At 36.0% G+C, this 25,062-nt stretch overlaps 2 pseudogenes; one reads left to right on the top strand and one right to left on the bottom strand.

The window, feature by feature from the left end:
* Nucleotides 1-16,738: 16,738 nt before the first annotated feature.
* On the bottom strand, nucleotides 16,739-17,627 carry LOC103666406 (annotated as a pseudogene).
* A 2,168-nt stretch (nucleotides 17,628-19,795) lies between these two features.
* Nucleotides 19,796-22,773, top strand: LOC121100299 (annotated as a pseudogene).
* Nucleotides 22,774-25,062: the final 2,289 nt, after the last annotated feature.

The raw sequence follows: 25,062 nt of genomic DNA, 5'->3' as shown, positions 1-25,062 counted from the left end.
TTAGAAGAACTAATATTGTTTAAACATCCATACTACCCAAAAAAACTATACAGATTGAATATAATCCCTATGGAAATTCCAAAAGCATTTTTCACAGAGATGGAACAAAAAAATCCTAAAATTTGTATGGAACAGTAAGACCCCCAAGTAATCAAAGCAATCCTGAAAAAGAACAAAGCTGAAAGCATCATGCTTCCTGATTTCAAACTATATTACAAAGCTAGACTAATTAAAACAGTATGGTTGGCATAAAAACAGAATAGATCCATAGCACAGGATACAGCCCAAGAATAAATCCATGCATATATGGTCAATTAATTTACACAGGGAAAAAAACAGTCTCTTCAAAAGACAGTGCTGGGCAAATTGGACAGCCACATGCAAAAGACTGAAACTGGATCACCAGCTTACACCACACACAAAAATAAACTCAAAATGGATTAAGGACTTGAACATAAGACCCAAAACCATAAAACTCCTAAAAGAAAACCTATGCAGTAAGTTCCTGACCTATATCTTGGCAACGATTTTTTTGAATCTGATACTAAGAGCAAAAGCAACAAAACTAAAAATAAAAAATAAACAAGTGGCACTACACCAGTAAAAGGCTTCTGCATCAACAAAATTAAAAGGCAACCTACTGAATGAAAGAATATATTTGCAAATCATATATCTGATAAGAGGCTAATATCCGGAATCTATAAAGAAATCATACAACTCAATAGCAAAAAACAATCAAATTAAAAAATGTGCAGAAAATCTGAACATTTTTCCAAGGAAAACATACAGATAGCCAACAGGTTCATGAAAAGATGCTCAACATCATTAATCATCAGGGAAATGCAAATCAAAAGCCCAATGAGATATCACCTCACACTTTGTAGAATGGCTAGTATCAAAAAGACAAGAAATAAGAAGCACTGGTGAGGATGTGAAGAAAAGGGAAGCCTTGTGCACTGAGGGTGGGAATGGAAATCGGTGCAGTCATGATGGAAAACAATACTATGGGGGATCCTCAAAAAATTAAAAATAGAACTACCATATGATATAGCAATTCCACTTCTAGATATTTATCCCAAAAAAATGAAAACACCAACTCAAAAAGATCTATAACCCTCATGTTCACTGCAGCATTATTTACAATGGCCACAATAAGAAACGATCTAATAAGCATCCATTGAGATGGATGGATAAATTGTGGTATATATAAATACAATGGAATACCACTCAACCATAAAAAAAGAATGAAATCTTGTCATTTGTGACAACAGGGATGGACCCAGAGGGAGTTATGCCAAGTTAGATAAAGCAGAAAAATAAATACTGCATGATTTCACTTACATGTGGAATAAAAAAAAAAGTAATAAAACAAAACAAAAACAAGCTCATAGATAACAGAAAACAGATTGCTGGTTGAAAGGCGCTGGGGTGGGTGAAATGGGTCAAAGAGGTCAAAGGTGCAAACTTCAAATTATAAATGTCATGGGGATGTAATGTACAGCATGGTGACTGTAGTTAAGAATACTTTATTAGCACATTTGAGTAAATCTTACAAATCCTCATCACATGAAAAAAACTGTAAACTATATATGGTAATAAATGTTAACTAGATCCACTGTGATGATTATTTTGCAAAATATACAAATATTGAATCATTATGTACACCTGAAATGAATATAATATGTCAATTATATCTTAATTAAAAAGAAAGAAAAAGAAAGAAACACTAGGACCTTTAGAATCTACAATAGTCCTTGGATTTGTTTTTATTTTTGGTTTTTTATTTTTTTTTTTTTTTCTATTCCTGCTTTTACCATTCAAGGTGATTTGCTTATTTACACTCATCTGGATTATTATTATATCCTTCTAAAAGGTCAATTTACTACAAACCTTCCCTTCTAATCCATAAAATGTCAGTAGTAGCTTAATATTCCTAAACAGATTATCTTAAACCAAAACTCTTCAAAGGATCCTCCAATTGCTAACAAATTAAATAGGTAATTGTCAACCTAGTTGTTTTGTTTTTGTTTTTGTTTTTGTTTTGTTTTGCTTTAAAGAAGTCCTTTATAAAGTAACCGCACTAACTTCCACACCTTGTCTTACATTTCTTTCAGATTTTTGTTTTACAAAGCTGGAAAACAGTATGACCAGCTGTTATTTGGAAATATCCCACAGTTCTCAACAGTCCCTTTTCAGCTCAAGCAATCATCTTTTCCTGGAGTGCCCTTGTCTCACCCTTACCCTTAATTATTTCCTGTAACAAGTATAGCCATTCCCCAATCCTTTAAACTCCTTTTCAATTGCTTTCACACTGATACTTTTTTTTTATACTACTAGTGTGAACTTGACCTTTCGATTAAAGAGCTTTCCCTTTTATTTAACAACCTTAGGGACACAGACAGTGGAACCTTATAACAGGGATTACTTTATACCTTGTATTGAAATTATGTATTAAAATGTGAAAAATATATTAACTATAAAAAAATGAATGCTCCTTAATATTGATTTAGATGGTTACTTCCTAAAGAAAAGTGTTGTGTCTTACCTTTTCCCTATCACAGTGCCTCTTGCATATTTAAAAACTTGATACATATTTTGTGAATTGAAGCATATTTTACTAAAGCAGAACACGCATGTACACTATCATTGAGGGGAACTTTACAATTCTCAGTTAAATGACAAGAGGTAAAGATTTTTGTATTATATTATCTTTTTTACTTAACATTATTTTATGTTGTTTTAAACTAGTGTATGTAGGACCATGTGAGACAATGAGAAAATTGTTTTTGTTTTGTTCTTTAAAGATTTTATTTGTTTATTAGCGAGACAGTGAGAGAACACAAGCATGCAGAAGGGCAGAAGGAGAGAGAGAAGCCGACTCCCAGCTGAGCAGGGAGTGGGACATGAAGTTCTACCCCAGGACCCTGGGATCATGACCTGAGCAGACACTTAACCAACTGAGCCACCCAGGCACCCCAGAGAAAATTGTTTTGGTTAAATACCACAAATTTAAAATTTGTTCAGCTCAATTTGTTGATTAAATTCTTTCCATCTGGACTATATTTGTTAAGTTACACAAATATAATCATATCTTAAGCTGAATTATTTAACTTTTTTATTTATAGTCTTCATAAGAGCACAAACAATAAGTCTATAGCTCAATGAATTATCACAAAGTGAATAAAACTATGAAACTATTACTTAGTTAAACAAATTGAAACAAATATCTGAGAACACACTCTCCTGCACTGTCCCAACTGCCAGACTCACTCTCTTTTCTCAAGGAAACCATTATTCTGACTACTCTCACAATAAAGATTTTGTCTCTTTTTGGACTTTAGATAAGTAGGATCATACAATATTATAGAATTTTGTTTGTTTCTTTTGCCCAACATACTTGTGAGATTCATCTGTGCTTTTAAAAAATTTTTTTTCATAGCTATAGTGTACCTATCCTATGAATATATCACAATCTATTTTATACTTGATGGAGATCTGGATGGTTTCCAATATGAAGTTATTATAAATAAAGCTGCTACAAACATTCTTACATGTGTGTTGTGTGATGTGTGTGTACTTTTGTGCTATATTTGGGAATGACATGCTTTAGTAAAAAGGTATATATATTTTTAGTTTTAGAATATAGTGACAATTTTCCAAATAAGTTGAACCAGTTTACATTCTAACTACTTTGTGGAATTTGGCACCAGATTATAGATCACCTCTAGTATGTGATATTTCCCATTGCTTCACATTCTTGCCAATATTCACCATAGTCTGTTTTAGCTTTTCACGTATTTATTCAGATATGTCCAGATTTTAGCCAATCAGTTCTGTGTGTGGTTATATTTCATTGTAGTTTTAGTTTGCATTTCTCTGATGGCTAAAGGTTGAACAAATCATATACTTATTGTTTATTGGTATCTATCTGTTTTCATGAAGTGACTACTGAATTCTTTTGCCTATTTCTGTGGGATGGTTTGTTTCTACTTTTTGATTTATGTAAGTTCTTCATGTTTTCTAAGCTTCTCATTGGCTATATATCCTGCAAATATATTTCCTGTTACATGGCTTGCAATTTCACCAACCTTCTTAATTCTGTCAAGTGATAACACAAGATCTTAGTTCTAATGTACCTCTTTCCAGTTCGTGCATTTTTGTGTTCTATTTAAAAATGTTTTCTTACCCAATGTTCATGAAAAGTCTCCCATAAATTATACTTCTTTAAACAAATCATGAAAAATGTCCTATATTGACAAGCATTTGACTTTTTTTTCCATTTGGATCTCGTATTTAGTGTTTTTCAGCATAGTTTTCAATACTACCAACTTCTCCTAGTATTTTATAGTTGTAAATTTTCACATAGAAACTGTGGTTTTATACCACATATTTGAATTGAATTTATTCTCCCCCAAGCTATTGGTAGAAATCTCATAGCTTTGCTTTCAATTGAATTTCAATGGCTGTATGTAAATTTTCAAAATGTGGATATCAAACATAACTTAAATACTACAAATATTCTTTTTTATTATTATTATTATTTGAGAACTCAACCAGTAGGAATTGCCTGCCTTTTCCAGAATGTTATTTTGGCAATACCTACAATTGCTTGATTTTCATTATAACATCATTGCTCACTGTCTTCTAAAATCAGAACTAATACCATTACAAATGGTCAGTAGGCATTACTATTTAAACAAAATTCTAGCAGGTTAATGACATGCCAAATCAAAATTATGACTGATAAAATGAATAGTAATCACATTTATAATTTGTTTTACTTTTCAAACATCCAAACAATGGTATAAATTAATAGCTAATGCCGATCACTGTGACAGAACTGAAACTAATTACCTGAAATATGGTGAAGGAAATATTGAGAATGTGAGTTGCAGACAAAATTCTCATAAGCAGACTAAATCCACATATCGTATCTATTTATCACATTAACTACTCAGTGTAATGGCTATCAAAACACATGTACATAAAAAGCCCACAGGAGCTGGTTACAATTACACATTCCCAAATCCCACACTTAATGATTTTAGTTCCAGAGGCCCCAATGTTGGGTCTAGAAATCTGAATATTACATGGGGTCTCCAAAGATACTGATACAGACAAGGAGTATAAAATCCACTCAGGGTTAAGCTTGTTCTGGGTAGATGTGTAAAGTAAGCCTATCATCAACATCCTTGTGGTTCCAATTTCTCTCTTGCTCACCCTTTCTGTACCCCAACTCATGGTACTTGTACTGACCCCGGCCAGACTGAGCAAGATGTGTGGCAAAGGGGTCTCTCCTCATCAAGAATGATCGTTTGAATTTACCTCTAATTCAATATCCTGAAGATACTTCTCCAAAATTGTATTCATTTTTGTTAAAAGTTTTATTGAAAACACTTTATACTAAATTGTCAATAATTTATACATTTATTGGTATTTTACTATCTTCCCAGGGCTATCTCTATGTATAAAAATGAACCTTTAATAATTTAATAATAAACACTATAAGGTTTCTTAGAAACTTGTTGGAATTGTAGATAGAGAAAGAAGTGGTAAATGACAAGATTCTTATATTTGTGTGTGTGTGTCCTGTGTGTGTGCTTACTTTGGTATGTCTTATAAAGTAGAAAGTTTGGCTCTGTACAATACCGAATACCAAAATGCTAAAATGATAAGGAGCCTGGCTTGGAGTTAGTCTCTAATAAATATTCTTTGAATAACTGAGGGGAAAACCAGGATGAGAAATAAGAGTTTACAGGCTCTATGAGAGGAGCTGGCAAAGGTAGGTTTTAGGATACTAAACATAAGTGAAAAGGAATACCACATAGCCCCTGAGGGAACAGAACACTGTAGAAGCTATAACTAAGAATTCCAAGCTGGAAAAGCAAATTCACACAAAACTTATCTTTTTCTATGAGCTCACAAGCACAGTTATCTGCTAAAATTGAACAAGTATGACTAGAGTCATTGAATAGTTGCCATAAGGATTGTAAAAGTTTTCTTCTGCTTTCTTTTTTTGGGGGGTGGGAGGGTTGTTTCTTTGATTTGTTTTGTTTTCCTTGTTTATATCAGGAACAACTAGAATTGCCTGGTGACTTTAACCCATTCAAGTGGGTAAATGTATAATGTCACCAATCTGTGGGTCTGTGATCAGATATAATTGTGTTCTAGAGCCTAAAACTATGAATAGAACTTGTAGATGGCAGTATTGCTCTCTGGTGTTAGGTTAGAGAACTTCTGCAATAGAAGGAAAAGGCAGCCAAAGGGAACAGAATTTATGATGAACACATGAAGAAAGGATAAAGAGAAAGAAGTAAAAACAGGGATAGTTTAATAGTGAGAGAGACAGGATGGACAGACTTTGATGGCAAGTATGCTAAGTGAGATAAGGCAGACACAGAATCACAAATACCTTATGATAATCACTTTTATGCAGAATCTAAAAAAGCTGAACTCACAGAAACAGAGTAGAATGATGGTTACCAGAGGCTAAGGGGAAGGGGAAAAGTGGCAATGCTGGTAAAAGGGTACACTCATTTGGTTAAGAGTCTGCCTTTGGCTCAGGTCATGATCCCAGGGTCCTGCTCAGCGGGGAGCCTGCTTCTCCCTCTCCCTCTGCTTGCCGCTCCCCCGTGTGCGCTCCCGCGCTCCCTTGATCTGACAAATAAATAAAATCTTTAAAAAGGGGGGGCACACACCTGCAGTTAGAACGTGAATAAATTCCGGGAATCTAATACACAGTACTGTAATTACAGTTAACAACACTGTATTATATACTTGAAAGGTGCTAAGAGCCTAGATCTTAAATGTTAGCACCACAAAAAAAAAAAAAAAAAAAAAAAAAAAAAGGTAATTATGTGACTGTGATGGAGGCATTGGCTAACACTAAGGTGGTAATCCTATTATAACATACAAGTTCAAATTAATACCAGACTTCTATTCAACAGAGCTGAATGCAAGTTCTGACAAAAAAATTATATTAAACCAGAATTTCTTGTGGGATCAATCTTTCTATAAAGTTTGAAAGCCTAAAATAAAACTATGTGTAGATGTATATGAATTTTAAATCACTCAGAAAATAATTTTAAAAACTGGAAAAAGAGTCTAAGAATTTAGTGAACCTAGGAGGCAAAAAAAAAAAAAAAAAAAAAAAAAAAACCATAAAAAGAAAACAGGAGTTACTGAGTATGTTTTAGAATTGGTGCTGATAGCTTGATCCTGATGTTGGAAAGATTCTTCTTCAACAAAAAATGTTTACATAATAATATATTTCATTCTATTTTACTGAGTTTCAATTTTGTCACCAACCTAAAAGCAAAATGCAGACTAAAATTTATATTTGCTAGCAAATAATCAATATACTGTTAGGTAGAAGCTAGTTATGACCAGTAGAAGGAACTTTCTGACACAGAGTCCCAAGTCCTTGAGGGGAGAATGATAGAGACATGACCTCGAAGTAAGGGGGGTGATAATAGGTTACACATTAGAAGCCAGGGGCACAACATCCTGACCTTGTGGCTTCCAAGACCTTGGGGCTGACAGAGCAAGAGCCATAGGTGCAAGGCACGCACTTTACTTTTCCACCTCTGCCCCTAGACTCATAATAATGTATTTGCATTATGGTTATAGCCTCCCACCCCAAGGAGAAAGGCTGCCTTTACAGTTCTGGTACCAATTTGTAGGGTCAAAACCTCCCCCTCCCAACCTGTGGGAGGCATCCCCCAAATGATTGGAAGCAGCCTCCATTAGAAACCACCCCACTAAAGGTCACAGCTCCTCCCAGTCCAGAAAGACCCAAAAATACACAATCCCAAAACAACCCGGGGACTGGTTCCACCTGGCAGAACCTGCCTGCTTACACACCTTGAGAGTATAATTTTGATTTAATGAACTGCTTTGTGCTTGCTGCTTCCTTTCTGGCTGTCTACTCCAGCACAGATCTCATGTCAGTCTTTTCGTGGGCAATCCAGGAACAGAGACTCCACACAATGCAGACCCTCACCCCAGTAACAATGCTATATTTCAATTATACCTCAATAAATCTGTTTAAAAATATTATACAAAACCATAAATATGTAAAACAAACACAGCCAACATATAGTAAAAGAGACAGTGGAAGTAGGATATGTAAGGAAGAGTAGGTCTATTAAAAACCCTTTTCGGGGAGAATACAAACTGTTTATGCTGATAGGAAATTTAGAAATAAGTCTACTTAAAGTTATAACAATGTCTAGCTGTATAAATAAGAAAAATTAACAAGTTATTCTAGGGAGTGGATCTCTGAAGGGGGGCTTGATGTTTGAAGATTTTAACGTGCATGTGTTACTTTTATAATTATACTATCAATTATTGACTTACTCTAAATTATGTGATTCTCATTAAAATGGCTTTGGCATGCTGTATTTTCCTATTCACAGAATTAAATTTTAGGATAATTCAGGACTAAATTAGTACACATGTTCAGCACCCATGAAAGTTTTGTGCTACACTCAGATTTCCTCAATAGATGGGTATCATACCTACTTAAGTAAATATTCATCAAGAACTTAACTATTACTTTTTCCTTTATCAAGATGTATTAAAATATCGTCTGCAGTAAAAGTTAGCAAACTTTTTCTATAAGGGGCTAGACAGTAAATACTTAGGTTTTGTGAGCCCTCAGGTCTTTGTTGGAACTGCTCAACACTCCTACTGTAGCTTGACAACAGCCACATAAAATGACTCAAGAAAGGACAGGGCTAAATTCCAGTAAGATTTCATTTACAAAAACAAGTGCCAAGCCCTACGTGGCCCAGAGACCTTATTTTGTCAATACCTGTACTAAAGTAATCCAGACTTGTCTCCTTTTCTTCATCACTATTTCCCTGTTACCTGATATGAGGAACAAAGGCAAAGTAAAAAACTCAATTTCCTTACAACTTACAGCCCCACTTACAAATCCTTGAGACAGGCAGAGTGACCTTCCTCTATGGAAGGTCAACAACTGCCTGGATGTTGACACTCTTGTTAAGGGCAAAAGACAATCTTAGCTTAACATCATCCTGATTTCCAGGATCCTGTAAGTCTCCTTTAACATATAAAAATTCCTTTGAAAACTTCATCTCTAACACCCAAAATATGTTAGCAACCATCCTCCAAACATATGGCCCATTGAGACACATCTGAAGGGTCTCAAGTCTACGGTTTTATCAGACTGTAATAAATGACCTTGTCCTAACAATAACTAGCCTCCTCAGGATCCTGGAAACCTTGTTTCCAAAATATCTTGGAGGCTTGTGCTGTCCCTAACCCTGTCCCAACTTGAAGGTATAAAATCAGTCACCCCTCACAATCCCAGGACAGCTCTTTTTGCTCATGGGTCCTGTCCCCATGCTTTAATCAAACCACCCTTTTCTCCAAAGATATCTCAAGAATTCTTTGACTGTTCACTCCCAAACCCCAACACTGCCACATCATTACATACGTGCACAATTTTGCCCCATTATAATACATATGTCAATATTAAATTGTGGTCATGTTATAGCAAAATTATATAGTAGGTCTATATCGTTTACAGTTGTCTCTGCTTCATGCTGGGCACATACGGCTTTCCCAGTTTTTTCTTCTCAGTTAATAGATTTATAGCTGGTTCATGATCCAGGTCATTTACAATGATTAGAAACAAGGTTTTCCACACTGACCCTGGAGAATGAATCCGCACTTTCATTCTATCTGAAAAATATACTTATGTTCAATTCTAATTTCCTGTTGCTTGTAACTAAAGAGACTGAACACATTATGAAGTATTAAAAAAAAAAAAGTTTGCAATACTAAGATGAAAGTGATGTGCATTGCAATTCAATTGGGTCACTGACAGAATGACCTTAATTTCTATTCAAAATGCTACTACGGTACACACTTATTCAGATGTAGATGAGAGATAATGGGCTTACAATGAACACTGCCTGCCAGCCTGATAAAACTGACAAGACAGAGATAAGGAAGTTCCACATCCTCTTATATTCATGTTTAGCCCTTGGGGTATTTTGTATCAGTATTGTTGCTGCTTTGTCTGGTAAAGCCAGGTTAAGATATTTATGGAAAGATTGCGATATGCTCAGAAGGAGACAACTGACAGCAATTTGAGACACACACAATGGAGCTGGAAATCTCTAAACAGAAATTTATGCTGGTGTCAGGATAAAAAATGAAAAGTCATTTGAAATCCATTGATGTTTAACTTCAATGATACCACCACCAAAGGACATTATATAGTGGGCTCTTCCTATATTTCTCAGAACTGAAAAGGGTCTGTGCCTCGAGTTTTATGCTGTAAAGTTATATAGTTCTGAGACAGGGAAACTGAAGGGATCCCATGGCGGGGGAGGGTTTTTTTGTTTTTGTTTTTTTTCCCTTTGCTTTTCAGTCTTCGGTTCTTACTAGGACCCACTCCTCCACTCCACTCTACACTTGCCTTGTAATGCAAATAACGTATTTCCTCCCTGTAAGTGACAAAGAGATAATGATATATTTGGAGACTTCCAGCACAAAAGATAATATCTAAGGAGGGACTGGGCAGGGTTGTCATAAAAGTTCTCCAAGATTATTTCCAAACACTTTGACCCAAGACCCCTGACTTCAGGGATTGAGTTACTCAGGAAGGACACCTGAACCCTGTCCTTGTTCTGATCAGTTCTTGGATGCTTAAGAGGACACATGGACCAGATCATGACTGCTAAGAAAACCCCCAGACCCCAAGTAAAGACAAAACTCACGCTCTTTTCCTGAGTCTCCCAGACTCTGGTCCATCTGTCCCTCCCTCTCTCCCTTTTCCTCTCTCTCTCTCCCTCCCTACCCTCCCTCTCTCTCTCTTCCATATATCTTCAGTAAGCCCTGCTTTCACCTCCTGCTGGCTCACGTTTGATTTCCATCCCATGTGAAGCCAAGGACCCTCTTGGCTAGTCCTCTGAGGCCCACTCTAGATCTTAAGACCCAGGCTGCCAGCATCAGTTCCACTCTCTAAATTTTAGGAAAAAAGGGTTTGTTTTCAGGTGTTGGAAACCAGCCTTCTAAGAGGTAAATTCATAGTAAGCAAAATTAGAGTGGAATGGTCCTGTATTACACTATACTCATTCTTGTATTCCCCAGCTAAAATGAGGCTGCAGACTGCAGTGTCACCCCTTTATATGTACTGGATCCTAGCAATTTGTCTACTTCTCCCCTAGTTGTATGCTTTGCCTCCAGTTCTGGAAGTTGTTCACTATGCACATACCTCCAAAATGTAAAATGTGTTTTTCTTTCGAACTGTACTTCTAGAAAGACCTCTCTCTCCATATTTGGCTAAACAGAGGGGAAAACTGGTAGATCCTAAAAATATATTTAATATTTGTATGTGTACTTCGAAGAAGGAGAGTTGGAAGGCAGGCAGGGACAAGAGACCCTGCCTTAAGAGGAAACCACCCTTCAAAGGATCTTACACCACCCTGGACGGAGCCCTCCCCCCTTTTCCATGTGATACATACATGACAAAAACAAAAACCTCATTGGATGACAGGTGCAGGGAGGGTTCATCAGATTACAACAGCCCACAAACAAGCTCACAAAATCCCTAGATTTAGAAACTCCAGTGGCAACCCTCTCAGGTCCCCTCCCTCTTTGGGAGTTTTGTATTGTCACTCAATAAACTTTGCTTTGCTACCCACCACTCTGCCTGGTCTACCTCTTCATTCTCTGAAGTGACTTGACCAAGAACCAATGACACCAAAGGAAAAAATCCTGTAACACTTTTACCCTAAGCATCCCCTTACATTCACAGCCCAACATCTTCTGTTATTATTTCCTTTACTAACAAGGCGAAAAAAAAAAAAAAAAAAAAGTTCTCTTGGAGATTTTGTAGGTACTGAAACTCGGGGTTTGGTTGACTGCAGTACAATCCTTTCTCATAAACTGTTAAAATGGAGAATGGGTGACTTATCAAAGAGCAAGCACAGACTCTAACTGTTTAATCTCCTCTAGCACAAAGACATCTTTAACTTGGGGAGGAAAAAGTTGCCTAGAGCCAACAGCCACCTGCTATCTCTCTTTTCCCCCTCTCAAGCAAGCACTGGGCTATCTCATCCTCTAAAAATAGGATTTATGGAACATCATTGGCAAAATGGCCAAATACTTCTAATAGGTCAATCTGAGGCTCTTAGCCACTCTGAAATCAAATCAAGTGCTACAGCCCATCTTCCAGACACTAAACTGGCTCTGGAGGCAACTAGTTGGAATTTGTTAACCTTCCTATCACCACCTGCTAAAGACGGACTGGAAATTGTTGGGGAAATATAATTAAAAACAAAATTATCTGCCAACCCAGAAAATCTCTCCACAAGAGAAAAGAGAGAAGAGTTTTATGATTGATAAGCATTAAATTAGAATGTAATGGACATGACAGGCAACCACTAAAGAGTTCACAAACACAAAAAGAAAGCTCACTCTTTCAACCAGACAGAAACACAAACCATTGCATACATGTTCACAAAATAAACAATAACTAGCCCTCAAGTAAGAGAACTTGACAGCATCATTTTTCATACATAGTTCATTTTAAATTAACCGGGCAATTGGGTTGGCCATTTTTTTTTTGCAAATTACCTTCATCAAAGGAATAATAAACTTACATCTCCATGAAGGTAGGCAGAATTTGAATTTGAAGCAAGATGACCTAAATTAAACTCTCAGGGGATGAAGACCTGGCCCCGAGGGGGTGGGGGACTATCTTCTTTGATAATTACTTTTCTAAGAGATGAATCCCAGGTCTTTGAGAAAGACATTCCCCAATTGTAAAGCTGACCAAAAGCTTTGATTTAGCTTTTTAAAAGATTTATATAACATCTCAACAGGGCAGAGAAAGAATTCACAAGTATTCCAAAGTAAACGCTCTAAGAAAAGAGAGTAAGTCTCTTTCTCTTTATACACAGGGGAATTTCCCTATCTTTCTTCCGTATTTAGATTTGTATTTACACTTAAAGAGTGTATCTTGAAAAGGTGCCCTAACATTACACATGCCCATCCTCTTGTGTCTGCCTGAGGCCCTACTCACTGTGGCATTGAAAGATATGCCTCTGTTGTCTTCAAATACTTAAATAAGTTCACGTAGGTTGAGAATTCAGGCAGTCCTTCTAAACAGCGATTGGGGTCAATATTATGTATTACAAATACAACGTGTCTTCTCCTCAAAGTTCCCTAAAACCTTGCAAAGTCAGTGTAAATAGCAAAATGCAGTCTCTCATGTCAAGCCGGGGCCTGTGTCAAGCAATGACACCAGTAGTTAAGGGACTGCAGCTAGGAGACATCGCCAGGACCAACGTCAGCTGACACCTCAGAACTGATAATGAGCAGAACCAGAGGAGGTCTGCAGAGACCCAAAACTGATTAAATCCCTTTAAAAAGGGAAGGATTTTGGCAGCAAACTGCCAGACTCTTCAGACCTGACCCCTCTATGTCTGACCACTTAAAACAGGCATCTGCCGCTGAAGGCTCTGCCCAATGGATCTCAGAACAGAACTGAGATCCTTCACTGCTTGAACATCAGAAGCAGTAAGTGCCAAGAGCGGACCCGGAACAGAGAAGAGATCGAGTCCTTATCTCAACTGTGTGCCCACGGACTGACTTTGCATTTGGTTTGTTAACTTCCTGAACCCTTCTGTTATCTTGTTTGTTATGTGGCGTGTCTTCTGTCTTACTTTGTGTGTTGTGTAAGAAGCCAGGTTTAATCCCATGGTGAGTTGTCATTGAGGTTTGAATCCTGGACCTGCTTTATAATTGTGATTCAGCTTCACTTTATGACTAAATAAAGCTGACAGTGTGGAAAGACCCAATTCGTGCATGTGCCCTCATAGCGTGCTCATGACAGTATGGAGTTTCTGAGTCTCCTAATTTTTTCTGATTCCTCAGTAAAGAAAATTGCACTAAGTTGCTGATGTGCCACTTTAAATACTTAATAAAATCTCAGTCATTAAAAGGCAGTAGTTTAAAGAATAGCTAAGAAATTTCATAATGTATAACAAAAGAAAAACAAGAATTGCGGTGTTACTACCTGCCAGGGAAAAATTCTATTAAGTGGTTAATCCACAATGAAGTTATTACTTCTGGGAACAAGTAGACACAAAAATAGCAAATCAATCAACCGATCAACCAATGCATATGTACTTTACTACAGACATACATGAATAACAAATAAAGGGAGAGGATAATTATATTTCATATTGAAGATGATGAATGACATACTTGTTTAGTACTTTATAGATTAAGCAGCAAAAAATACCTAAGATTTTAGCTCATATGAGTAAGAAAATTTACATCTTATTAAATAAAAATTCACGAAGCTGTCTCTAAGGACAGTTAACTTCCCATATTCCCTAATATGTAGAATATTTCCATAAAATTAACTGACTTCAAATATAAAAAAGTATGCAAGCAACAAAAATTAACAACTACTATAAACAAAGAAAAGAAAAAAAACATCATTTAGGGAAAAGAAATCCATCTAATGTCTAGATCAATGAGTAAATCCAAACACTAATTACAGAATTATTTTGAAGATTTTATTTATTTATTTGAGAGAGAGGGCATGGCGGCAGGCGGGGGGGGAAAGCAGATTCCCCACTGAGCAGGGAGGCCAACTTGGGGATTGATCCCAGGACCCTGGGGATCATGACCTGAGCTGAAGGTGGATGCTTTAACCAACTGAGCCACCCAGGTGCCCCTTAATTACAGGATTTTTAAAGATAAATAAAAATGAGAACAAAACATCAAAATGTGTAGTTTTTCTAAAACTGTACTTAGAGAAAAATATATGTTTAATTATTTTTGTTATTAAACAAGAAACTATGATAACACATTAACTAAGATTCAAATTAAAAGTATAAATCCTAATGTAAATTGCAGTTTTTGAGGATAATAAGAACAAAACCTGTCAAAGCTTACAGACTCTCCCCAAAAGTGTATTCAGAGAAAAATGCAGTCTTTAATCATTTTTATTATTTAACAAAAATAACCATAACTAAACTTGAATTTAATATTTATAATTAAACAAATGTAACTGAAACAGAATTGACCAATGTTAAATGACATATACACATAGAATTTTTTTAATAAAAAAGAAAAGGTAGCATCACTGAATTTAAGAATTCATGATTTTATGTAATGTATATATATTATTTTCAACAAGCCTAATCCAAAAAGCAAAGGTAAAGCAAAAGTATACACATTTAGAAGGATTAAATATTTTAACTATAAGCAATTTAAAATGTAAAAAAAATGCGATATCTGTTATCTTGGAAACAAATTTAAAAATTGTAATTATATACATACACACACTTATACTTTTCCCAAAAATGTTAAAAAAGAGATGGAAAAATAAATATAGAAAAAAATGAAGACATTTAAAGACAAGCATCTTCCCATATACTAACTGTAGCACTGATAACTCCAAGAGGCAAGATTTCCAACTGAGTCACCAATCCACAGAGTTTCCTAAGAACATAAGGTAAACACAAAACAAAACAGATCACAGTCCTCTCAGAGACTGAATATATCTGTATTGCTAACCTATAATTCTTTTTTTTTTTTTAAAGATTTTATTTATTTATTTGACAGAGACAGAGACAGCCAGTGAGAGAGGGAACACAAGCAGGGTGAGTGGGAGAGGAAGAAGCAGGCTCCTAGCGGAGGAGCCTGATGTAGGGCTCGATCCCATAACGCCAGGATCGCGCCCTGAGCTGAAGGCAGTTGCTTAACGACTGAGCCACCCAAGAGCCCCCTAACCTATAATTCCAATGACAATTCTTAGGCCCCCATAATTGCAACAATAGGAAATCCGTTGATAAAGTGGTGTAGACCCAGAAATGAAGAATCTTCTAGTGGACAGGACTAGAGCCAACTAGATTTTTTGACCAGTAAATCATTCCACTGAGAGAAAAATGATTGTGTTTCCAATCATCATATGTAGCAAATGATATGGAACAGTCATCGTTATGAGACTTTCTGCTTTTATAAACAGGAAATTTTATATGTGCTCTATCTTTAACCATATATTTTACTGGTAACTTGGGGGTTATTATGTTTATCTGTTAGTTTCTAAAAGAGATGTGTTAGAACATGCCTCTGGTTGTGAAGTTCAACCAGAGGGTTAATGCCTAGTATGAAAAAGAGGCCAAGACGAAAAGAAAGAAAAAGAAAGGATGGAAGGAAGGAAGGAAGGAAGGAAGGAAGGAAGGAAGGAAGGAAGAAACAAACAAACAAACAAACAAGGAACAGGTGTAGAGAGAGTGGAAGTTAAGCAGTTGGAAGTTGTTGTTAGAATAGAATAATAAAATAATAAAATAAAATTTAATATTTTTATTCTTTAAAATTTTAGATGATAACATAATCCATAGTGTGACTAAGACTGAGGCAGAGTGGACATAAGTACAGGATGTGAAGCAATCCAGAAACTGATGGTACAGTTTGGGCTAGCTGTGAGAAGAAATAATTAAAGATATTGGAAATAAAAAGTAAATTTATTAAATTTTTTTATAAAGCAGATACTCGGGATGTAGGCATAGACAAAGATTCAATTAGCAAGTTAGAATCATTTGCCCAGTTCAAAGCAGAAACAACTAGAGGGATAGAAAAATATAAAATAAAACTGGAGAAATAAAGAATGAATGCTAAAGGCTACTATTTTATTAATAAAAGGTTCAGAAAGAGAAAGAGAAAAGATAGTAAGGAAATATTTGAAGAATTGATAGTAAAGGATTCTCAGAACTAAAGTATGCTGTTTTGGTAAAGCTTAAAAAGGACAAGCGTGTATAAGAAAAAGAAATAAACAAAAAGCAACCCTTTCTAGACACAGAGAAGTGATATTTTATGAAATCAAGAATAAATGAAGCTTATAAAAGATATCAAAGATCAGCAGCCTCAGAGAGGTCAGCAAACTTGGATTTGTACCATTCCTCAGCATCCTGAAGGTTCTTGGTAGCCATGCTTTCATACTGCCGGAGTACATCATGCAGGGCAGCCGTGAGGTCGGGTTGGAAACATCCATATGGATTTGGACATGCTGGTCCTGAATCTGGGCCTGCAGTTCCTGGATTTCCTCATCACATAGTTTCTTCAAAAAGGCAATCTCTTCCTACAAGGATTCCACTTTATGCTCAAGGTCAAGACATGCCAAACGAGCATTGTCAACATCCTATCTGAAAGACTGCAGGGTGCTCTTGGCTTCCTCTCTCTGAAGCATCTCCTGGATGCTGCAACTTCTCCTGGAGCCACATGATGCCCTCGGCCAGGGTATCCCACTCCACCTTGACACGGGTCTTGTTGCTGGTGATCTGGTTCACCTGCAGGCACAGCTCCTGCATCTCCTCCTCATAGAGGTCCCCTAGGTGCAACTTACCCAGACCCGTAAGCTGCTCGAGTTCAGCCAGCAGGACCTTGTTCTGCTGCTCCAAGAAGGGCACCTTGATTAGTTGACGAAGTGGTCATTCAGATCCTGCAGCTCCACCTTCTCGTTGGGGCAAGTGTTCTTGAATTCAGTGTCGATGGTATCGGCCAGTGAGAAGTACACTGAGTCCTGCTACTATTTTAATGATATGGAAGATGCACACCTGCAGCAGATGCATACTGTTCCTCAGAAATACGAGGACCTGCTGAATGTTAAAATGGCTCTCAACACTGAGACTGCGACCTACAGGAAGCTGCTGGAAGGCAAGGAGAGCAGGAGTGCTCTGCCTCTTCCAAACTTTTCTTCCCTGAACCTGACGGAAACCAATCTGGATTCACTCCCTCTGGTTGACACTCACTCAAAAAGCACACTTCTGATTAACATGCTTGAAACTAGAGACGGACAGGTTATCAATGAAACTTCTCAGCATCACGATGACCTTGAGAGATGATTGCACATACCTGGTGCAGTAATTATTATTTTTTTTAAAGATTTTATTTTTTATATTCGACAGAGATAGAGATAGCCAGCGAGAGAGGGAACACAAGCAGGGGGAGTGGAAGAGGAAGAAGCAGGCTCATAGCGGAGGAGCCTGATGTGGGGCTCGATCCCATAATGCCAGGATCACACCCTGAGCTGAAGGCAGACGCTTAACCGCTGTGCCACCCAGGCGCCCCTGGTGCAGCAATTATTACCAGCAAGAGTAAAAAAAAAATAAATCCATATCTTAAAGAAAAAGCTTTCAAGTGATTTTCTGCAGTTTTTCAGGAGTGCAAGATAGATTTGGAATAGGAATAACCTCTAGCTCTTAAGAATCAACACTCTTAAAAGATTTAGAAAAAAAAGTTGACAACATAATCTAGTTTATGAAGAAAACTTGCGCTAGAATACTTTTGAAAAAGTATTTTGGAATACCATTAAAACTGCTTTTTCCCCAACAAGTATCGGACTAACTTGTTCCTGCTTCAATAAATCTTTGGAAAACTCAAAAAAAAAATAGATATCAAAGAGATTGCTAAAATACCTACAGTTAATTAGCAGATATCAATCTTATGCTAATATCTGATTTCTCTTCAACAACATTCTAGGCAATCAAAAAAGTCTTAAAAGTTGAAAAAAAAAAAAACCCTTTTGAAAATAAAACTATTTCCAGCTGGAGTGATATTTAAATGTGAGTTGTTACTGTCAGACACACGAATGATTCAAAAAAGTTTATCACCCAGAGACACTCTCCAAAATGATTATTAAACGATGCTATCTAAGAAGAAAAAAAAAATGAATCTAGAAGGAAGATGAAGATATATAAGGAACAACAGTAAATTATTAAAATTTGCTTAATGCCTATCCAGTAATAATAGTTTTTTCCATAAAAGTCCAGAACTAACATGCCAGAGGTTAAAAACATTGGATCTAGGTTGGGGAAGAAAGAAGAAAAGGGTAAGAGGTGGGTGGGACAAAAGGAGGGGAAGTAATATTTAAAATAAGCATGAATATCAAAATATGCTAAGGGATAGAATATAGTTAATATTTTTCTTTATAATTTGAAGATAAAATCATAAAAATAATACATATCAGGCAAATATTAACCAAAAAGAGAGAGAAGAAGAAGGAAGAGGATGAGGTAGACCAGCAGCAGCAGCTCAACTGACATGAGAAGGATAATGTTTAGTTTCATAATTAATGTATTTCTCCCTTAAGTCAATATATCAAGCAGACAGAAAATTAGAAACAATATAATTTATATTATAATTCTATAATGTAATAGAATTTATACCCAAGGAATAGAAAATAAAAACCTCCATCACATAATAAAAATATTAAGAAATATTGGACACATAATAGAGAATAGTGGCTATCTCAAGAAATTATCATAATTTTCACTTAACAGGATAAAACCTAAAAAAAAAAAAAAAGGATAACTTCTTAGTTTACAGTGCAATGCAATAAGAAATCTAGAAAGATAGATTTTTGAGTTGCATAGGGAGAAAAGGAACCCCCCATATTCCACACACTCACCCCTGAGTAATCTAACAATACAGAGGAAATCTGTGGAAGTTTTAGAGAGAACGCCAGTGAAGTCACTACAAAACAAAATCTGTTGGGACAAACTAAAACGTACCTACCAGAAAATTTCAGAGGGTTAAAGGAAAAGAAAAGAGCTAATGTGATTAACTATAAAAGGTAGAAAAAATATCATAGGTGAAGAAACCATTTTGTGTTTGAAAACACGTAAGACTGGTAGTGAGAAAGAACAAATCAAAATGAATTTACAAATTCACATAAATAAGAAATGGTAACTATAGAAATATGGGCAGAGACTATGAGGAGGCAATTCCTAGGTGAACCATGAAGCTCCATCTCACTAGTACTCAAAAGAAATGCGACTGGAACAAGGAGAAAACATTTTTCACCCACCAGGTAGGGAAATTTTAAAAGTGTGATTACATCGACGTTTGAGGGTATGGGGAAAAGAGAAGCTCATATATGCTGATGATAACCCTATAACACAGTAGTATGAAAGAACCATTGGGTAGTAAAGTGAAAACGCATTTACCTTTAGGCCCTAGAAACACTCTTCCACATACATATATATCCTAAAGAAATTTGTACGTAGTACAAAAGGAGGTGAGTGTGAGGATATCCATTGTAGCATCCTAAGAAACAATATGCTTCAGTGGGGTCAATGGGTTGATAAAATGCAGAATAACAGGATGTAATTAATGAAATACATAACAAAATATGTTTTTATCAGCTTGGATTATCTCAGAAAATACTGAGTGAAAAGGCAAGTTGTAGTAGAATATGTCCACTAAATTTAAACAATTTTTAAAAGCATCTATGACACAACTTCAAGTAGTACTCACATATGTAGACCTGTAAATAAAGGTAGAGATGGAGGATTGGCAGGTTAAGCATTTAATTTGTGACAATGTTTTTATGATGAGAAGAAAAGTTACTGAAATAGAAGATTAAAGAAAAAAAATGATGTCTCAACTGAGGAGGATAAGGTAAACTGATCTAAATTTGTGTGCCTAAGATCTGGAATGAAATGAATACTTAGTTGAATTGAAAATATGCAGTATGAGCCAAGGAAAAAATCTGTTTTGATAGGAAAAAAATTATATATATACACCTATCATCTAATAAAGGTCCTGGGTTTTGTTTTCTGCCTCTATCAATCTATTAAATAATTGTGAATATGTCATTGACAAGAATGTATGTTTTATATATTTATATACAGACATATGCTTATGTATACCTATATATACACATATACATAGTTATTTTCAGACATATATATGATTTAAATGCCATCCAAAAGAAAAAAAAATAAGTCTAGGAGGAAAATTAAGATATATAAAGAGTAAATTATATATATAAAACTTTTTGCAATATTTTCAGCCCATATCAAACAAATATAACCAAAGTGAGGTGCTGGTATTTCCTGATGTCCACAGAATACACCAGCTGGTTTGCTCAAGGCTGAGTTGGTAATGGTGCATAAAAGACTACTGCCCTCAGACATAAAAATACAGGAGAATAGAAAAGTTTGGCTTAATGCAATGCAATAATATTTGTAAATGAATGACTAGAACAGTTTCAAGTCAGAAACTTTCCATGAGGGACTGGATTATGTACTACAGTGCAGAGGATTTGATTAGATACTTATGATAATGTGTTTTATTAATTACATTCAGACAGGTGCTGAGCAGAAGTAATTAAAAAACAAAGCAACTTTGAAGATTCATCTAGATTAAGGTTTAACTAATATTAATATTATTGAGATAAACATATCACATAATTATCCTGTGTGCAGCAAATGATTGATAACTAAATGAGCGAATATTGGTCCCATTTCCATAAGCTTCCCTGGTCCCTTTCTCTCTGCTATTTCTTTGCTCATGGCCAGGGACGCCCATAGTCACTTCATCTCTTCTCCTGGCCTTAGATGTTGCTTCTTTTGCTGCCTCATCACATAACTCTTCCAGTTACCCTTGACTTTGCATCTTAATGTCTGTCAAGATCTGGTCTTCTGATTCAAAAATTATAATATTCTTCCTATCAAGCTGAAATTAATTAATAGGGCAAAATTGGGGCTCTGTTAGTTTCTTAAAACCTCCTGTATCATTCCTGGATTACTTTTTGACTTTATATAATAGTCTTCATACTATAATATTTTTATTCAAATTCTTCTGCAGACTGCATCAAAAGAAAATGGGGAAGAGGCATCACACAGGACATCAAGTCATCCATTCTCATCAGCAGTTCCATGCGCTCCTGAAGCATTCGAAAGCATTCTTGCCTTTCTTCCCTTGAATCTCTTTCACCTCACTAATTGCTTAGGAGCTTAAGGATTGTGCTCCCCACCCACTCCTGTCTCATTTTGATTGGCAGGTATTGATTACGCTGGTATAACCCATTGGGCACCTGCCCTAAAAAAAAAAAATACTAATCACATCATCTTGCCCTCAAATCCTTGAATTCCTGGAGTAACACATAAACAATAAACACTTCCTTTTAACTTCACCATGTTGTTAAAATTTAACCTTTATGTGTAATTAAAAAGTGTAGCTTATATTGTCACAGTAAAAGCATCATGTCCCATTGCTAAAAACAAGTTTCAGAAGTGTAAATTGATTAAAAAGCATTTAAAACATTATACTATGGAGCTTCCACTGACATCTTCCCTCCATTTACTTTCCTAACACGTACTCTACAATCCAGACAAACCGATTATAGTTAATTGAATATGGTATCTTATATTATTTGTCTCTGTTTTGCATCTGCTATTCTTTATTCCAGTAATGCAAAGAAATACCTTTGAAACTTTTTAGATGTTGACTGCCCAAAAGATACATATTTTAAAGATATAAGTACACAAATATCTGCATGTATGTCTGAATATATGTGTATAAGAAAAAGTTTCAGCAGCCCGTCAGAGTGAACACCCAGGACTTCAAGATACGGTCATCTGTATCCGTGAAGCAGCAGCACATGGATGTCAAACTAGGAGAGCTGCCAAGCTGGATACTGATGGAGGATTTCACCCCTAAAGGCATTGTTGGAGCATTCTGAAGAGGTTACTACCAGAATTACAAGTATGTCAATGTGAAGAAAGGGGGTGTCACTGGGATTTCTATGGTGCTGGCAGCTTACGTGCTTTTCAACCACAGTCTTGTTACAAGGATCTCAAACATGACCAGCTGTGCAAGTACCACTGGAGAGGGTCCAGCGTGAAGGAATACTCTGCATTCAGGTCCATGACCTTTGCCTGGCAACCCTTGAATCCTTTCATATCCTCACTGAGAATTAACATCCAATAAAAGATGACAGGTACATGGGGAAAAAGAAAAAAGAAAAAGTTTCACATAAAAATCCTTAATCTTACTACATGTGATATATCTCATAATTTCTATTCATCTATTGTTTTTTAATACTGATCATAACCTAATGGAAAGATTTTATGAATCCTGAAAGTGTCATGGTTCTAAACTTAGGAAGAAAAAAAACCCCAGCAGAATTGTCTGCTCGTTCCACTTAGGTAGATCACTCTGTTTTCTACCATCACTGTACTTTAGTACATACCTATATGATAGAACTTATGCTTTATTAACATTTATTTAACCATTACTATTATGTGCTCTTTAGACTAGGGCCCTTTTCAATTCATATTAAAAAAATATTTATTTATTTGAGAGAGAGAATGAGCAGGGAGAGAAGGACAATCAGACCCCCCTGGGGCTTGATCTCAGGACCCTTAGATCATGACCTGAGCTGAAGTCAGACGCTTAAGCAACTGAGCTTCCCAGGTACCCTAAACTCATCTTTTTATCCCCTAGCACACTTGCACAGTTAGAACACTTAGAACAGTGTTCAGTATATAAAAAGTATTCAATAAATGTTTCTTCGTTAAATTTGATAATACTTAAACATTCCCCAAAACTTATTATTTCAAATGCCTGAAGTGGAAAAAGTTATACTACTAACATTTAGTTCAATAAAACTGTAGACTGGTGAAAGATATGCTACGGTTCATTATAAAAGAGTCTCAAATTAGGTAACATGTGGAACAATGCTGAACCATTTATAACAGTCACCTAGCATTTTGGACTGAGTGTTTTGTCCCCCCAGCTCATATGCTGAAACCCTACCTCTCAATTTAATATCAGGGTATCAGGAGGTAGGGTCTTTGAGAGGTAATTAGGACCAGATGAAGTCATGAGAATGGGATTAGTACCCTTGTAAGAGTCATGAGAGAGCTTGCTTCCCCTCTCTACTCTCTGTCATGTGAGGATACAATGAGAAGTTGGCAGTACAACACAGAAGAGAGTTCTCACCGCAACATGACTACGTCGACACACTGATCTTGGATCTCCAATATCTATATCTGTGAGAAATATTTTCTGTGGTTTATTAAGGCACCCATTTCATGGCATTTTTGTTATAGTAGCCTGAAATATCTAAGACACCTAGAAATGGCCAAACTATCCTCACTAGGTTCAAAGAAGGCAGGAAGGTTTTTGAAATAGTTCATCCTGATTTCCATTAAAAATAATAAAATTTAACATTTTGATGTTTAGTTAGTTAGGCTTCAGTTATCTGGAATATGTTCCTGTCCAAGCTGATTTTTTCTTTGATTAGGCAAGAAAGAAAAATATATTTTGCCTCCTAATTCCTTAAAATCTTTACTCAAAAAAATGCATGGATAGAAATACATTAGAGTCTGATAGGTTTTAAAGCAACAAAATGATTTTTTAAAAAATCTGACATAATTTTGTAAGAACATTACAGACTTTTATAAAATTTCAACATTTTATTCCTAAAGCATTAAGCCTAAAAGAAATATAATAAATAAAGCATTAAGCCTATGTATAAGGGCAAGTAAGTGTAGTTAGAATTAAATATTGTAGTTTTTTTCAACATCTGGAGGATGTCACAGTTACAGTTTTACTATATTCCTGCGAATTATTATGGATGAATGCTTTGTGAACTCCGTAAATTCTATAACTCTTGGAGAAATTTTTACCTTTAGAAGCTGGGAGTAAAGTTTCTTTCTTTTTTTTTTTTTTAAAGATTTTATTTATTTATTTGACAGAGATAGAGACAGCCAGCGAGAGAGGGAACACAAGCAGGGGGAGTGGGAGAGGAAGAAACAGGCTCATGGCGGAAGAGCCTGATGTGGGGCTCGATCCCATAACGCCGGCATCACGCCCTGAGCCGAAGGCAGATGCTTAACCGCTGTGCCACCCAGGCGCCCCTGGGAGTAAAGTTTCTTAAAATGAGTCCACTGAAGTGCCAAGTTTACTTGTCACCAAGTATCAGAAATAAACATAAATGGACTAAGGAGGTGTTCAGGAAATGAAATAAACCATTTTTCCTAATCTTTTAAATGTCAGACTAGCATAGAATATAAAGCAATCCTTCTAAAAGTTAAAACCCAGGTTAAAAATGTTTTATGGGTATTTGATGCAAAACCACCAAGTGTTATCTTTCTTGATTAGAGATGTGCTTATTTGATGGAGAAACTAAATCAGAATTACAAAAATCTCAAAGTTAACTTTGAAATTTAAGTTTTCATGAGTCAATGTGAAGGCATTACATAAACTGACATG

This window comes from Ursus maritimus, unplaced genomic scaffold (assembly GCF_017311325.1).
Source record: "Ursus maritimus isolate PB19 unplaced genomic scaffold, ASM1731132v1 scaffold_36, whole genome shotgun sequence".
In the NCBI taxonomy this organism is placed as follows: Eukaryota; Metazoa; Chordata; class Mammalia; order Carnivora; family Ursidae; genus Ursus; species Ursus maritimus.
This window is presented reverse-complemented; position numbering and strand designations above follow the sequence as displayed.